Below are 17988 nucleotides of genomic sequence, written 5' to 3' on the forward strand. Positions count from 1 at the left end.
AGCAGAATGATAAACATTTTATACTGAATTGAGTGAAATGACCAGAAAGAGGATATTTCTTATCCAATTATTAATTATATCTTTTTTTAAAAGTTCTTTACATGTTGTCCTAAGGCTTAAAATGTTACTCTTTAATTGATCAGAGTCCACCTTCAAATAATATTATAACACCCCAACCTGTAGTATAAGCACCTTATAATAGTAGATTACCAATTCTTCCCTCTCATTCTTTGTGCTATTATTGTCATACCTTTCACTTTTACAAACCCAGAATCAATTGCCACTATTTTTGCTTTGGACGAGTGTTGATTTCTTAGTAATTAGAATAATGAAAATAATACTTATATTTAAACTGCATTTTCAGCACTCTTCGTCTCTCTGAAGACGCAAGTTTCTATGCAGTATCATAGTCCTTCTTCTGAAGACATTCCCTTAATACTTCCTGTAATACAGTTATCCTGGAAATAAATTCAGTCTTTCTTTGTCTGCAAAAGTCCCTAATTCTCATCTATTTTTTTAAGAATATTTTGCTGGGGGGCTGGCCCCGTGGCCGAGTGGTTAAGTTCACACGCTCCGCTGCAGGCGGCCCAGTGTTTCGTTGGTTCGAATCCTGGGCGCGGACATGACACTGCTCATCAAACCACGCTGAGGCAGCATCCCACATACCACAACTAGAAGGACCCACAACGAAGAATATACAACTATGTACCGGGGGGCTTTGGGGAGAAAAAGGAAAAAAAATAAAAAAAAAAATCTTTAAAAAAAAAAAAAAGAATATTTTGCTGGGTAAAGAATTCTGAATTGATTTTTTTTTCCTCAGCACTTTAAAGATGTCACTTCATAGTCTTCTGCATTATGTAGCTTCTGATGAGAAGCCCACTGTGACTCTTACTCTTCAAGTTTTTCTTCCACATTCTCTCCCTTTCTCCTTCTAGATTTCCACTGCACATTTCTTGTCATCTGACATTTCCCAGAACTCTGAGATGTTCGATGTTTTCTTTACTTTTATATTTTACTCTTCTCTCTTTGTGTTTCACTTTGGGTGATATCCATTGACCTATCTTCAAGTTCACTAATTCTTTTCTCGTCTACATCTAGCCTCCTGATAACCCAGTCAAGGGTGATCATCCTATCTGTCACCGTGGTTTTTCCTACGATTTTGATTTGATTCTTTTTTGTAGTTTTCCATCTCTCTGGTGAAATTCCCCAGCTGTCTATGATTTTTACTCATCTTTTTCACTAGATCCTTTTACATAATAATCATAGTAATTCTACATTCCCTGTCTGATAATTCCAACATCTTGGTCATACCTGAGTTCTGTAGTTGCTTTGCCTCTTGATAATCGGTGGGATTTTTTCTTTTTTTTTTTTTTTTGCTTTTTTGTGTCTATCTCATAATTTTTAGTTGAAAACTACACATTGTATGAAGGACAGGAGTAACAGGTAAATATTATTTATGCCTGCAAATGGGCAAGGCTCTTCTTCTGCACACAGATGTTCATAGAAGCTTTATTCATAATTGCCAAAACTTGGAAGCAACACCCTTCAGGAGGTTAATGGATAAATATAAATATTCCAGACAGTGGAATAGTATTCAATGCTAAAAAGAAATGAGCTATTGAGCCATGAAAAGGCCTGAAGGAAACATAAATGCCTATTACTAAGTGAAAGAAACCAATCTGAAAAGGCTACATACTATAGGATTCCAACTATATGACATACTGGAAAAGGAAAAACCATGGATACAGTAAAAAGACCAAGGTTGCTAGAGATCATGGGGAGGGAGGGATAAATAGCACAGAGGATTTATAGGGCAGTACAACTACTTTGCATGATAATATAATGGTAGATACACCCCATTCTACATTTGTCTAAACCCATAGAATGTTCCACACCAGGAGTGAACCCTAATGTAAACCCTAATGGACTTTGGGTGATAATGATGTATGAGTGTAGGTTTATCAATTATAACAAATGTACAGCTCTCATTCAGGATGTTTATGGTGGGGAAGGCTGTGCATGTGAGAATGAGGGCTGTGTGGGAACTCTATGTAATTTCCATTCAATTTTGCTTTGAACCAAAAACTTCCCTGAAAAATAAAGTCTACTTAAAAGGGGGAAAAATGTAACACTTAGGCCTAAGAATCTAGACAAATTTTATGACAAACCCTATATCTTCCTAAAATATATTATAAAAATGGAAAACCAAATTTGAGAAAACTGGTAATTACCTGAACAAAACCACACAGCCAGGAAAATGTAAAATACGCTTGGAGAGTAATAAGCAGGCAGTAAGTGAGAATGTCTCACCATCCAGGAATTTTGGAAACAATGCCAGAAAAATAGACAAATTAGACCAGATGTGCAGAGTCACCAATCAGATGTGGGAATCTCCAAAGTCGGCTAAGGAGCTCAAACTTAGATGCTGGGAGAAAGCAATAAAAATTCTGTGCAGGAGAGTGATATGGAGAAGGTAGTCCTTTACAAAAATGTGTCTGGTGGCCTAGTCAAGACAGATTGAAGGTAAGAAAAACCAGAATCAAGGAAATAAAATATTAAAGTCTGTGTGTGTGTGTGTGTGTGTGTGTGTGAGGAAGATGGGCCCTGAGCTGACATCCATTGCCAATCTGCTTCTTTTTGCTTGAGGAAGATTGTCTCTGAGTTAACATCTGTGCCAATTTTCCTCTATTTTGTATGCGGGACACCGCCACAGCATGGCTTGATGAGTGGTGTGTAGGTCTGCACCTGAGATCCAAACCTGCAAACCCCGGGCCACCGAAGCAGAGCATGCACACTTAACCACTATGCTACCAGGCAAGCCCCAAAATATTAAATTATTATAATAGCCTAGGAGTAAGGGGGTCAAGGCCTAAATTAGGATGCTAGCAATGCAAATGGGGGGAAAAAGGGAATAATTTGGGAAACATTGTAGAGAAAGAATTTACAAGACTGGTTGACTGATTTGATAAGAGAGACGAAGGGTAAGGAGAAATCAGATATGCAAGGCTTCACACTGGGATAATAGCGGTACAATTTTCTCACCGGTATCTTCAATTCCTCCCCTCCAAGAGCATTCTCCTCCCTGCTTCTAACCTTGGCCATGCTCGAATTAGCATAAATGTTTGGAAAAGGTAAAAAACATTTATCCTCAAAATGTTCTTGAGGTAAACCATTTCTGAAATATGAACCTGTTTGCCAGCCAAAACTCAATTTGTATTCAAACTGTGGTTTAAACACTCTGTCCAAATATGACAGATGTTGGAATCAATTGCTTTGCAAGTCTTATTCTTTTTTTGTCAGCTTCAATAAACAAAATCTTCTTAAATTATCTTCTGTCAAATACATTTACCAAATCCTTGCAGTGTGTATAGACCTCTATAAAGTTAATTGAAAATTAAACTCTTGACCTTAGGAGCTAAAAAGAAAGATAATTTTTCAAAAAGGCAGAGGAGGCTTTAAAAAAATGCAGAAGAGTATCCCGCAAAAAACTCAAACAAACAAAGAACCACACACAAACACACGAAAAAAATTTTGTCTTCTTGCATCCTCTCTAAAATTGTTTCCAAATATTTTTGCCTAAGGTTCCAAACAAATTTTGAGGTTCCAGTCCTAGGATCCTTTGGATTTTTTTTTATCAGATCCTATAGATTACATAGAAAAGCTTGCCATTTTTATAGTACTGTATTCTAATTCAATCATTTGAAATATCTCTTTATTTGCTCACGTTATCTCTAATATGCTAGGGTCTGCTAAAGGTAACACTGTCTAAGTGCAATGATTCTGAAACTGTTCCTATATATTATCATAAACAATAAATGTTTACTGACTCTCTCCTTGATCAAGATAATGAGAATAACAACAGGCTATGAGTGAATGCAAAAGGAATTCAGACAAAACCTCAGCCCCAAGGTCACCTGGCCTCTCTCTGCCTGTTTACTCATCCATAAACTAAGACTCTTAATAGAATCTAGTTTAAAGGATTGTGGGAATTAAATGAAATAATATGCACTAAGTATACAGCATGGTGTCTAGCATATAGTAAATGTTCGATAAATATTATCTAATATTATTACATTATCACATCCTTTTCATTTATTATATAATTATCTTCAGTTTTTAGAAATATCTCTTCATGTTTGCTTCCTATTGGGATCTTAACATTTCAATTCAGATTTAGTATGTTCTTTGTGTATTAAAATATTAACCCTCTGTTATATTTGCTGCAAATACATTCTCAATATTTTTTTCCTTTTCAGCATAATAATTATTGTTTTGCTTTTAATAGCGTTACTTCTCTTAATCTTTTCTTCTTGGTATTTACCATTGTTTTCAGATATGGAAAATCTTCCCTGTTCCAGAAACACATAGTAACATGTTTATTTGAAGTGTTTTTCCTTTTTTTTGTGGTACTAGCTGGAGTTTTAAATTTAGCTTTTTAGTATAGCTTGAATTGGAGGAGGGGGAAGGAGGCCAAAATTTAATTTTTTATCAAACATTGCTTATAATTCAAGCCCTATATATTGAATAATCTTCTTCATTATTGATTTATATTATGTGTTCAGCCTTGCTCACTGGCCGTAAAAAATCCAGTTGCTCCAACCCCAACTGTAAAAATCTGGGTTCTGGGGCTGGTCTGGTGGTGTAGCAGTTAAGTTCGCATGCTCCACGTTGGCGGCCCAGGGTTCTCTGGTTTGAATCCTGGGCACGGACCTATACACCACTTATCAAGCCATGCTGTGGCAGGCATCCCACATATAAAATAGAAGGAGATTGGCACAGATGTTAGCTCAGGGCCAATCTTCCTCAAAACAAAATCTAGGTTCTGCCTCCCACTCTCCATTCTGAACCAGCTCCCTCTGGTCTGAGCACTTGGTCTCGTCCACTGCCTCACACTTAGCTTTCCTTCTCTCCCTACACCAAACACTGATGTTTAGTTTAGGCTGCGTGGTCTCTGACTTCACTTGGCTTCTACTGACCCATCTGAGCTCTATCATATGTGGTGGTGACCAGATCTGGTGCCCTGGGAAAGGAACCAGATGCTACCACATTAACTGTGGATTTGGCAAGTTTTTGGCAGTCTCTTTACTTCCACTTCCTTTTCCCTTTATACTGAGCCCTTCAAACCCACAGCTGTGTTTGACAGCTTGATGCAAACCAGGTTGGCAAATATCCTCAGGGCCAAAGAGGTGGTCTGCTCACCTCTCTAAATCCTAGCTCTTAACTAACTCCTTACTCTTCCATGTTAGATCCTCAATGTTTTTTTGAAAGGATTTTGTATTTTATCTAGTAATTTTCATTGTTTTTAGCCTTCCTTTACTAGAAATAGATTTGCTGTGCATTACAATTTATCTTTTCAGTTAAATGCATGTGTGTTGATTTCAGATCTAAATCATACGTTCCTTCAATGCAAAATCATTCTAGGTACCCAACACGGTGCTCAACCATGGTAGACACTCAAATTATATTTAATAGAAATTATAAAGACAGTAATGACGATCTCAGCCAATCAGAAAGCTTCAAATTGCAAAAGTGGCCAAATAACTATAAAAGTTCTGAAATACAGACTTTAAAAATGACATTTCTTACAATAGAATACTTTGAAATGATTATGATTGTAACACGTTTGGAAAAAAGGAGAAAATCTAGACTCTGTCTATAATATGCCTCTATTTAGTCAATTCCAAAATATTTATGAGGCAAATATAAAAGAAATAAGTACAAATTTGAAGGTCACGGAGTGAAAGGAGGCATCATCAGAAGTATGATTTTTCTGTTCTCCAGCAAGAGTTTAGGAATAAATTACTTTGCATCCTTGATTTTATTAACAGTGTGGAGCATGCCTTGATGTTCCAAATGTTTGTGAAACTAGGCAATTATGTTTTCATTTACAATATGTCTACATTCTTGGCTAGACCATAAGTCCACAAGGAAAGGCATGGTTGGTTTGTGCATGACTCTATTCACAATCCTGAGTTCATTGCCTAGTCTATAGTAGGTGCTAAATAAATTTTTAATAAATGAATGAGTGGATTCAGTGTGTCCAGAGGCATGAGACCTGGCTCTGCCTCAGGGAATTCAAAATCTACATAGGGTGGAAGATTCTGGAAAGATAGCAGCATAGGAGGACTGAACGCATCTCCCATAGACACAACAAATCTGCAACTACCTGTGGAGCAATTTCCTCTGAGAGAGATCTGGAAACTGTACAAAAAGAACCCCACAACAAGGACAGCACTGACAGGGGCGGAAGAGGCATAAACATACCTGAGGATATATGCTGAGGAGAAGAACACATCCAACTGCAGCGCTTCACAAGCAGGAGCAATGTTAAAGGTGGGAAGCTTTTCCCAGAGGAGCGAGGGTCTGAGCAGTAGATTTATGCCACAACAGACATCACAACCTTTGAATTCAGCATAGTTGAGATGAGATCTCATAATACATGGCTTTGCTGGCTTTGAAAACCAATGGGAAATACCCCCAGAAAAACCATCAAACTTCAGAGAAAGAAAAACCTGCTCTTAAAGGGCCCATGCACAGATTCCCCCATTCCAGAAACCAACACAAAAACACCAGAAAAGTGCAAAGTCCATTGGCAAAAGAGACTCACTTTTGAAGCTCTGAGTGCATCTCAGACAGGTGAGAGATGGCTGGGCCCAGCCCCACAGGGACTGAGACACAGCGAAGAGCCATTATTGTGACCTGGTTCAGTTGTGCTGACATGTATGCTGAAAGATGCCATTACATTCCTTCCTCAAGCCTGGTAGCACAGGGGTTTGCCCCACACACTAGAGCACCAGTTTAATCAAGTGCAGCCAGAGTGTGCAGCCCACCTGAGGGATCAGCCCTGTCCACCAGCAAGCCTGCAGTGAACATGTGGGCCTACATAGGTGGGGTATGTGGGGCCTCTGCAGTGGGGCATGTGGGTCTGCCTTGGCAGGGCGTATGTATGGGTGAGCCCTTGTTGGCAGAGTATGTGGGCCTGCAGGAGGTGAGGCATGCCAGCTGCAGCAGACTTTTTGCCCTGGCCCTTTCAAAGAGCAACACAGGGCAACTGCACTGCCTTCCAATACCTGAAACGATTATGTGCTGCTATGCCTAAGGCCAGTCCCACCCATCTATGCTCTGGAAAGAGCCGACAATAGCTGCACACTGCAGAGAGCTACATCAAAGTTGCATTGCAGCAACTGTGAGCCTCTGAGCCTAGCAACCAGTCACTCTGGGTACATTACTCACTTAACAGTAAAACAACAATAGTTGTGTGCTATTAAACCTATCAAGCAGCTGTGCCAGGACTTGTCCCACCCAATAAGGTGATCATAGCAACCACACATGACTGGCTCTTACAATCAGCTGGCCCAGGGGTCAGTCTAGCCTCCCCATGTGCCCAGCGACAACAGAAGAGCACACGTAGCCCACACAGGGTAGACTCCTGGAACATTTGGAACAGGTGACTAGAGGGAAGCACACTGCTGGGCCCCGTAAGACATCATTTACTTAAGGCCACATTTCCAAGATTGGGAGACATAGCTGATTCACCTAATACATAGATACAAGTACAGAGAAATTGGCAAAATGAGAAGACAAAGGAACATGTTCCAAATAAAGGAACAGGACAAATTTTCAGAAGAAGAATGAAACAAAACAGAGATAAACAATCTATTGGATAAAGAGTACAAACTAATAGTCAGAAAGATGCTCACTAATCTTGGAAGAATAGATGAACACAGTGAGAACTTCAATGAACAATTGAAAAATATAAAAAGAAACGATCAGAACTGAAGAATACAATAAGGAAATGAAAAGTTCACTGGAGGGAATCAACAGTGGAGTAGATGACACAGAAAAACAGATCAGTGATCTGGATGAAGAGTAGAGGAAATCACCCAACCTGCAAAGAAAAAAAATTTTTTTAAATGAGGACAGTCCAAGTGACCTTTGGGACAACATGAAGCATACTAACATCTGTGTTATAGGTGACGTAGAAAGAAAAGAGAGAGACAAAGGGGCAGAAAGCCTACTTGAAGAAATGATAGCTGAAAACTTTCCTGACCTGAGGAAGGAAACAGACATCCAGATACAGGAAACACAGAGAGCACCAAACAAGATGAACCCAAAGAGGCCCACATCAAGACATTATAATTAAAATGTAAGAATTAAAGATAAAGAGAGAACCCTAAGCTACAAGAGAAAGCCAACAAGTTACATACAAAGGAAACCCCATAAGGCTATCAGCTGACTTCTCAGCAGAAACCTTACAGGCTAGAAGGGATTGGCACAATATATTCAAAGCACTGAAAAGAAAAAAACCTACAGCCAAGAATACTCTACCTGGCAAAGTTATCGTTTAGAAAGGAAAGAGAGAAAAAGAGGTTTCCAGACAAGCAAAGACTGTAGGGCTTTATCACCACTAAACTAGTCTTATGAGACATTTTAAAGGGATTTATTTAGGTGGAAAATAAAAGACCATAAATAAGAATAAGGAAATTATCAAAAAAAATCACTGGTAAAGGCAAACATCCAGCAAAGATAGTGGATCAAACACCTATAAACCTAGTATGAAGGTCAAAAGACAAAAGTACTAAAAATATCTATCTCCATGATAAGAGGTTAAGGGATACACACACAAACAAAAGAGGTTAAATATGATATCAAAAACGTAAAATGTAGGGTGGGGAGAGTAAAAATGTAGGGCTTTTTGTAAGAGATCAAACTTAATAGACCACCAATTTAATATAGATTACTATTTACATAGGTTATTATATCTGAAGCTCATGGTGATCACAAACCAGAAACCTATAATAAATATACAAAAAGTAAAGAGAAAGGGCACCAAACATAATACTACAGAAAACCATCAGGTCACAAGAGAAGAAAGCAAGAGAATAAGAAAGGAAAAAAGAACTACTAAAACACCCAGAAAAAAAGTAACAACATAGCAATACGAACACACTTATAATAGCTACTTTAAATATCAATGAACTAAATGCTCCAATCAAGAGACATAGGATGGCTGAATGGATTTAAAAAAAGACCCATATATATGCTGCATATAAGAGACACAATTCAGACCTAAAGACACTCACAAAGTGAAAGTGAAGTGATGGAAAAAGGTACTCCATGTAAAAGGGAACGAAAAGAAAGATGGAGTAGTAATACTTATATCAGACAAAACAGACTTTAAAATAGGGGCCAGCCTGGTGGCACAGTGGCTAAGTTTGCATGCTCCTTTTTGGCAGCCTGAAGTTCGCCAGTTCAGATCCCAGGTGCAGACCTATGCACCACTTGTCAAGCCATGCTGTGGCAGGTGTCAAACATATAAAATAGAGGAAGATGGGCACAGATGTTAGCTCAGGGCCAGTCTTCCTCAGCAAAAAGAGGAGGATTGGCAGCAGATGTTAGCTCAGGGCTAATCTTCCTCAAAAAATAAAATAGACTTTAAAATGAAAACTGTAACAAGAGACAAAGAAGGGCACTACACAGTGATAAAGTGAACAATCCAACAAAAGGACATAACACTTGTAAATATCTATGCACCCAAAATAGGAGCACCTAAATATACAGAGCAATTATTAACAGACATAAAGTTGACAGTAACACTAATAGTAGGAGACTTTAACACTCCACTTGCGTCAAGAAAGAAAATCCAAACAGAAGGCCAATAAGGAAATATTGGCCTTAAATGACACATCAGACCGGATGTACTTAGGCAATATACACAAACTGCAAATCCAAAAGTCCAAAAACTGCAGAATACACATTATTTTCAAATGCACATGGAACATTCTCCAGGATAGATCACATAGTAGGCCACAAAACAAGTCTCAATAAATTTAAGAAGATTGAAATAACACCAAGCATCTTTCCTAACCACAATGGTATGAACTAGAAATAAACCTCAAGAAGAAAACTGGAAAAGCCACAAATATGTAGAGATTTAAAAAATACTACTGAACAACAATTGAGTCAATGAAGAAATCAAAGGAAAAATAAAAAAATACGTAGAGACAAATGAAAATGAAAATACAACATATCAAACTTTATGGGATATGGCAAAAGCAGTACTAAGATAGAAGTTTGTAGTAATACAAGCCTACATCAACAAAGAAGAAAAATCTCAAATGAACAATCTAATAGTACACCCAAAACAACTAGAAAAAGAATGCAAAGCTCAAAATCAGTAGAAGGAAGGAAATAATAAAAATCAGAGTGGAAATAAATGAAATAGACACTAAACAAAGAGAAAAAAATCAATGAAATTAAGAGCTGGTTCTTTGAAAAGATAAATAAAACTGACAAACCTTTAGCTAGATTCATCAAGAAAAGAAGTGAGGAGGTTCAAATAAATAAAATCAGAAACAAAAGAGGAGAAATTACAATGGACTCCACAAGAATAAAAAGGATTGTGAGAGAATAAGCACTGTAAAAAGCTATACAACAACAAATTGGATAATCTGGAATAAATAGATAAATTCTTACAATTATACAACCTTCCAAAACTGAATCAAGAAGAAGCAGAGAATCTGAATACACTGATCACTAGTAAGGAGATTGAAACAGTAATCAGAAACTTCCCAAAAAATAAAAGTCCAGGACTAAGAAGATTCCCTGGTGAATTCTACCAAACATTCAAAGAAGGCTTAATACCTGTCCTTCTCAAACTCTTCCAAAAAATTGAAGAGGATGGGATGCTTCCTAACTGATTTTACAATGCCAACATTACTCTGATTCCAAAACCCAGTAAAGGCAACACCAAAAAAAACAAAATTACAGGTCGTTATCACTGATGAACATATACGTAAAGATCCTCAGCAAAATTCCAGCAAATTGAGTACAGCAATACACTAAAAGGATCATTCTCCACAATCACGTGGAATTTATTCCAGGGATGCAGGGATGGTTCAACATCTACAAATCAATCAACGTGATACACCACATTAACAAAATGAAGAATAAGAATCACATGGTCATGTCAATAGATTCAGAGAAGCATTAGACAAGATACAGCATCTATTTATGGTAAAAACTCTCAATAAAATGGGTTTGGAGGCAAAGTACCTCCATGTAATAAAGGCCATATATGACAAACCCACAGCTAATAACTTTCTCAATGGTGAAAAACTGAAAGCTATCCCTTTAAGAACAGGAATAAGGCAAGGATGCCCACTTTCACAACTCTTATTTAACATAGAATTGGAAGCCTTAGCCAGAGCAATGAGGCAAGAAAAAGAAATAAAAGGGATGCAAACTGGAAAAGAAGAAGTGAAACTGTCACTATTTGTGGATAACAAGATTTTATATATAGAAAACCCTAAAGAATACACCAAAAAACTATTAGAAATAATAAACAAACTAAAGCTGCACAGTACTAAATCAACGTAAAAAATCAATTCCATTTCTTGACACTAACAATGAAGTAGCAGAAAGAGAAATTAAGAATACAATTCCACTTACAATCACAATAAAAAAGAATAAGATACTAGGAATAAATTTAACCAAGAGGTAAAAGTCCTGTACACTGAGAACTATAAAACATTGTCAAAAAAAATAGAAGAAGACACAAAGAAGTGGAAAGATACTCTATCTTCATAGATGGGAAGAATCAACATAGTTAGAATGTCCATACTTCCTAAAGCAATCTGCAGATTCAATACAATCCCTATCAAAGTCTCAATAACTTTTTTCACAGAAATAGAATAGAAAATCCTAAAATTTATGTAGAATAACAAAAGACCCTGAATAGCCAAAAAAGTCCTGAGGAAAAAGAATGAAGCTGGAAGTATCACACTCCCTGATTTCAAAATATACTATAATGCTATAGTAATCAAAACAGCATGGTACTGGCACAAAAACACACACACAGAGATCAATGGAACAGAATCAAGAGCCCAGGAATAAACTCACACATCTATGGACAGCTAATTTTCAACAAGGGAGCCAAGAACATACAATGGAGAAAGGAAAGCCTCCTCAATAAATCATGTTGGGAAAACTGGACAGCCACATGCAAAAGAAGGAAAGCAGACTATTATCTTACACCATACACAAAAATTAACTCAAAATGGATTAAACACTTGAATGTAAGACCTGAAACCAAAGAACTTCTAGAAGAAGACATATACAGTATGTGCTTTGACATTGGTCTTAGCATCATCTTGAAACCCATGTCCCATCAGGCAAGAGAAAGAAAAGAAAAAATGAACAAATGGGGCTGTATCAAACTAAAAAGCTTCTGCGGAACAAATGAAATCATCAAAAAAACAAAAAGGCAATCTAACAATCGTGAGAATATATTTGCCAATCATATATCTGATAAGGGATTTATATCCAAAATATATAAAGAACTCATACAACTCAACAACAAAGAAACAGCCCAAATAAAAAATGGGCAAAGGATCTGAACGTATGTTTTTCCAAAGAAGATATACAGATGGCCAAGAGGGTACATGAAAAGATGTTCAACATCACTAATTATCAAGGAAATGCAAATCAAGACTACAATGAGATATCACCTCTGCCCATCAGAATGACTATAATTAATAAGACAAGAAATAGGTGTTGGAGAAGGTATGGAGAAAAGGGAACTGTCATACACTGCTGGTGGGAATGTAAAATGGAGCAGCCACTATGGCAAATAATACAGAGATTCCTCAAAAAATGAAAAGTAGAACTACCATATGATCCAGCTATTCCACTGCTGGGTTTTTATCCAAAGAACACAAAAACATGAGTGTGAAAAGATACACGCACTCCTATGTTCACTGCAGCATTATGCACAATAGCCAAGACTTGGAAGCAACCTAAGTGCCCATTAAGGGATGAATGGATAAAGAAGATGTGGTATATATACACAATAGAATACTACTCAGCCATAAAAAAGATGAAATCTTGCCATTTGTGACAACATGGCTGGACCTTGAGGGTATTATGCTAAGGGAAATAAGTCAGATGGATAAAGTCAAATGCTGTGTGAGTGAAATCATACAGCGAAGATAAAAACAACAACAAACACATAGGCTCAGAGTATAGATTGGTAGTTACCAGAGGGGAAGGGGGAGGGAGGAGGGTGAAAGGGGTGACTGGGTGCACACGTACAGTGATGGATGGTAATTAGTCTTTGGGTGGTGAACATGATGTAGAAATCAAAATATAATGATATACACCTGAAATTTGTATAATATCATAAACTGATGTTATGCTATTACAAAAAAAATCTACGTAAGGTAAAGAAGGATGAGAGACTACCATTTGTTTAGCATTTACCACATGCCCATTATCGTACATTACATCAGATCTTGCATACAAGGACTCATGAGACAGCCATTATTGCCATAATTTGTGAGCACTACTATCTGCTTTTCCAGAGGAGGAAACTGAGGCCCACAGAGGAAATGGAACTTGCCGAGAGTCACATCGTTTTTAAGTAGTAAAGCCAGTATTTGTCTGAAGTTAGCCTTCATACTCTTTCTTGTATGCCACAGTGCCTCTCGATGAGTGAGACACAAGTGATAAAATCCCACATATAATTAAATTTTAAAATTTCCAGGGGTGACTACAAATGATCTAGAAATTCAAAGAATGAGAAGAGTGAAAATAAAATAGTCGGAGTAGGCTCACGGAGGAGTTGGGATTTGAGTTGACTGCTCGCGTCACTAGACAAAGAGTAGAGCAGAGGTCATTTCAGGAAAAGCAATTTCAGGACTCTTTAAGTCAATAAATGTTTGCTTGTTTTCCAAAGATTGGCACCTGAGCTAACATGCGTTGCCAATCTTTTTTTGGTTTTGTTTTTTTTCTTCTTCTCCCCAAAGCCCCCCAGTACATAGTTGTATATTCTAGTTGCAAGCACCTCTGGTTGTGCTATGTGGGATGCCGCCTCAGGATGGCCTGTTGAGTGGTGCCATGTCCGTGCCCAGGATCCAAACCTGCGAAACCCTGGGCGACAGAAGTGGAGCACACGAACTTAACCACTTGGCCATGGGGCCAGCCCCTAAATGTTTTTTTTAAATAGTATTGGTTGATTAGCACTATAAATAATGTGGAGGTGAGAAATGGTGTACTCACAAGCCACATAACATAGCATAGACGTTACATGGGCACGTGAAGAACAAGATTGAGATAGTCTTGGCTTTTGCCTCATAAAGCTATACTGAAAAATAATTGAATGGGAAATGCTTAGGCTGTTCACACACTACTTTATTAATCTAAATGATAATACTCAAGATCTGAGTCCGTGTCATGCCTAATGATGACTGCATAGAAAAGCATGAAGAGCCAATAATACATTCTGATTCCTGCAAAGAGCTAACATGGTAATTTCACCACTTGATGAGAAGGAGGATGTTAATTGTCCATTGCAAAATTGGCAATGACCTCTATGATGCTTTGAAATGACTGGACTCTCTGGATTCAGATAAAATGAAGACAAGATATCTTATTAGTTAAGCATTTCTTTTTTCAAAGCAATGCTTCCTGGCATTATGCTGATTCGAGAAACCCCACTCTGACTGTTAATGAAAACCTAATGGAGCTGACATAGTAAGATGATCTTGAGCCTGCCTCACTCTCTAAATTGCTTTTTTTCTTGCCTTCTGGAAAGTGGCTGGGTCATTGAACACTGATGTCATGACAGGGTGTGGAAGAAAAACTAGTAAACAACACTGAGAAGGAGAAGAGGTCCAGAATGCAGCCAGGGAGATTGTAGGATCATACAAAAGATGAAGAAGTACGAATCAGAAAATCAGAATAAGGGCTAAGAAAGTAGTAATTTGGAAGGGATCAAGGCGGACCCAATTTGGCTTCCCAACTCTACCATTGAATAGCTTTGGTAACTTGGATAAGTTACTTAACTTCTCTGAGATTCAGTTTCCTGATCACAAAGACAGATTACAAAAATGGTATCTAAATAAGTAAATAAAAATAGTATCTACTGCAAATGATTATGTGAGGACGAAATGAGAAAAGTCAGGTAAAATTCTTAGCACTGCGCCTGACACATAAAATTTCTAAAAAGATTATCGCTTTCTCTCATCACTCTTGTCCTTATCATCATCATCCACACTAACAAAAACACAATAAATGCATATAAAGTAAGATATGCCAAAGAAAAGGGAGGAATGACAAATTCTAGTGCCTCAAGAAAGGGAGGAATCAGAAATCTCACACAGTACGTCTTACAGTCAAAAAACATTGAAAAAGAATTTAGAGACCATCTGGTCAAACATCGTTTTACAAATGAGCAACGCAACATTCAGAAATTTCTCCGTGGTACAATTACATTTGAAATCATTTTGGCAGTTTTTTATGACGCTCAACGTGGACTTACATGGACAACCTATAAAACCATTCCTATTTACCCAAGAGAAATAAAAACTTATGTCCACACAAAGATGTGCACATAAATGTTCACAGCAGCTTTATTCCAAACAGCCCAAAATGGAAACAAACAGGAGAATCTATAAATAAATTTCGCATTCAGCAACAAAAAAGAATGAACTCTACTGGTACACACAACAACATGGATGGATCTCAAAAAACGTTTTGCTGAGCAGAAGCAGCAGTACAAAACAGTACTACTGCTTGATTTTATTTATATGAAGTTCTAGAAAATACAAACTAATCTAAAGAGATCCAAAGCATATCAGTAGTTGTCTGGGGCTTGGAGGTGCAAGGATCTCGAGGTTTCACTATGAAGGGACACAAGGGAACCTTTTGGGGTGATGGAAATATTTTCTATCTTTTATAAAATATTTTCAATCTTGATTGTGCTGTGGTTACACAGCGTGTAACTTTGTTAAAACTCATTAAAACTGTATACTTAAAATGGGCATGTTCAGGGTCCCGCCCAGTGGCGTAGTTGTTAAGTTCATGTGCTCAATTCCAAGGCCCGGGGTTCACAAGTTCGGATCCTGGTGGGGACCTACGCACTGCTTATCAAGCCATGCTGTGGCAGGTGTCACACATATAAAGCAGAGGAAGACAGGCATGGAAGTTAGCTCAGGGCCAGTCTTCCTCAGCAAAAAGAGCAGGATTGTCATCAGATGTTAGCTCAGGGCTAATCTTCCTCAACAAAGGAAAAAAAGGGATATGTTTTATTGTGCATTAGTTATACCTAAATAAAGTTGATTTTTTTAAAGAGAGAGACAGCTTGATGCCTTATTCTTTTCAGAGGCAGAGCTAGAATTCAAAGTGAGGTCTTTGCCAGCTAGTTAGCTAAGCTAGCACTTAGCTAGTGCTCATTGAGCTGAGCTCTGCTCACTAATTAGTGCAGCATCTTGCTATGCCAGCTCCTACTCTGAAAATCAGCCTGGTGAAATGGCATAGCCTTGGCTTTGGAGTCACACGGATGCAATTTGGTGTCATGGTTTCCCCTCTTACTAGCTGTGTGGCCTTGACCAGGTTGTTAGACATCTCTGAGCTGCCTTTGACTCATCTCTCAATTGGGGTAAAACTCCTATCATAGGATTCCAATAAGGATAAAATGACACCATGTAACAAGTGACCAGAAAATGACAGGCATTCAATAAATTGTAGCTATGGCTGCTACTAATTTCCTTCAAAAATCTTGGGAGACCTGGAGCCGTGCCATAGATAAATCTTGTCTTGTGAGGTTGAGAGAGAATGCTTCCAGACTACATTTATTCATTCATTCAGCTCAGTGCCTGTGATGAACCAGGCACTGTTCTAGACTCTTGGAATTCAGCAAAGAACAAAAGAGTTCATTCTAGTAAGAAGAGACAGCAAATCGATAGGCCAATGCATGTATAATATCCCAGGTGGCAATCTATGCCAAGAAGAAAAATAAATTGTAAGAGGGAAAGAGAATAATTAGGGATAGGAAGATTCTATTTTATAAGGGTGCTTAGAAGCAGCTGATTTACTGACATAACATTTGAACAGAAATCTGGAAAAAGGAAAGGAGGAGTTATTCAGAAAAATAACTGGATGGAAAGTATTCCAGATAGAGGGAAGGGCAGGGAGGAGGGCCTGATACAAGAGTCTGTTTGGCACATTTGGGGATCAGCAAGAAGACCTGGCAAAATTTAGAGCAATCCAGTTACTTGTGCAGCATGTGATGACATATGCAATTTACCAACTGTTCACGGTGTTGAACTCTCCCTCTCCATCCATACAAGTTTGTACTTGTATTTTCCACATAGACACAAATCTTCACAGCAAATTCCTATTGCTATTGTCACGCTTAGCTAATGGCTTTGGTGCCAGGAGGAAGTAGTTACTTACCTATGTACAGTTTGTAAATAGTAAACATTTATTAAAACAAAATGAAAATAACTAGATACTCGTCCAAATCAGTTGCCTCTTTGCCTAAGACAGATGTAAATCCACACACTCAGTGTGAGGAGGAGCAGCTGAACCCTAAGGTACCGACATGGGAAATAACGTTTTCCATTCCCATCATGCACTTGGGTGCAAGGAAGAAACTGAAGGAGGGGATGGAAGAAAGAAGTGCACAGTTCCGCCACTTCTCCTCTTTCTAATTTTCTCCTTTGCAGTTCTTACGTTAGCTCAGTCATTCTCTGTTAATCTAGGTCCACAAAGTGGGGTGCAGTGGCTCCAGCACTCAAAGAGCAGAAGGTGACCATCAAGGCTGAGGTCAGCCATGGACATTGGTCTCCTTCAATAAGTGGCAGTAAGCCTTGAACATAGTCTTGATGGCAACCAGTGACTTCTCACAGAGCAGCAATTCCTAGTCATCCAAGATTTCCTTCCAGGAGAAATCTACAGAGGAGGACAAAGACTCGAAGTGCTTCCTTATCTTGTGGTACCAGCACAATCCATTTGAATGCTCTAACCCACTCTTGCCACTACTGGGACATGGGATAATGCAACAGAGGTCATTCCTGGGCAGCACTAGTCTAAAGCCAGTCGGGTAATGACCTAGTGTGGTTAAGGAGTGCAGCCAGAGTGTTAGCAGGCAAACCACAAAAATCACAGAAAAAAACAAATGTTGGCCTCAGTGACGGATGTGAGTAG

Source organism: Equus przewalskii, chromosome 29 (genome assembly GCF_037783145.1).
Source record: "Equus przewalskii isolate Varuska chromosome 29, EquPr2, whole genome shotgun sequence".
Classification (NCBI taxonomy): Eukaryota; Metazoa; Chordata; class Mammalia; order Perissodactyla; family Equidae; genus Equus; species Equus przewalskii.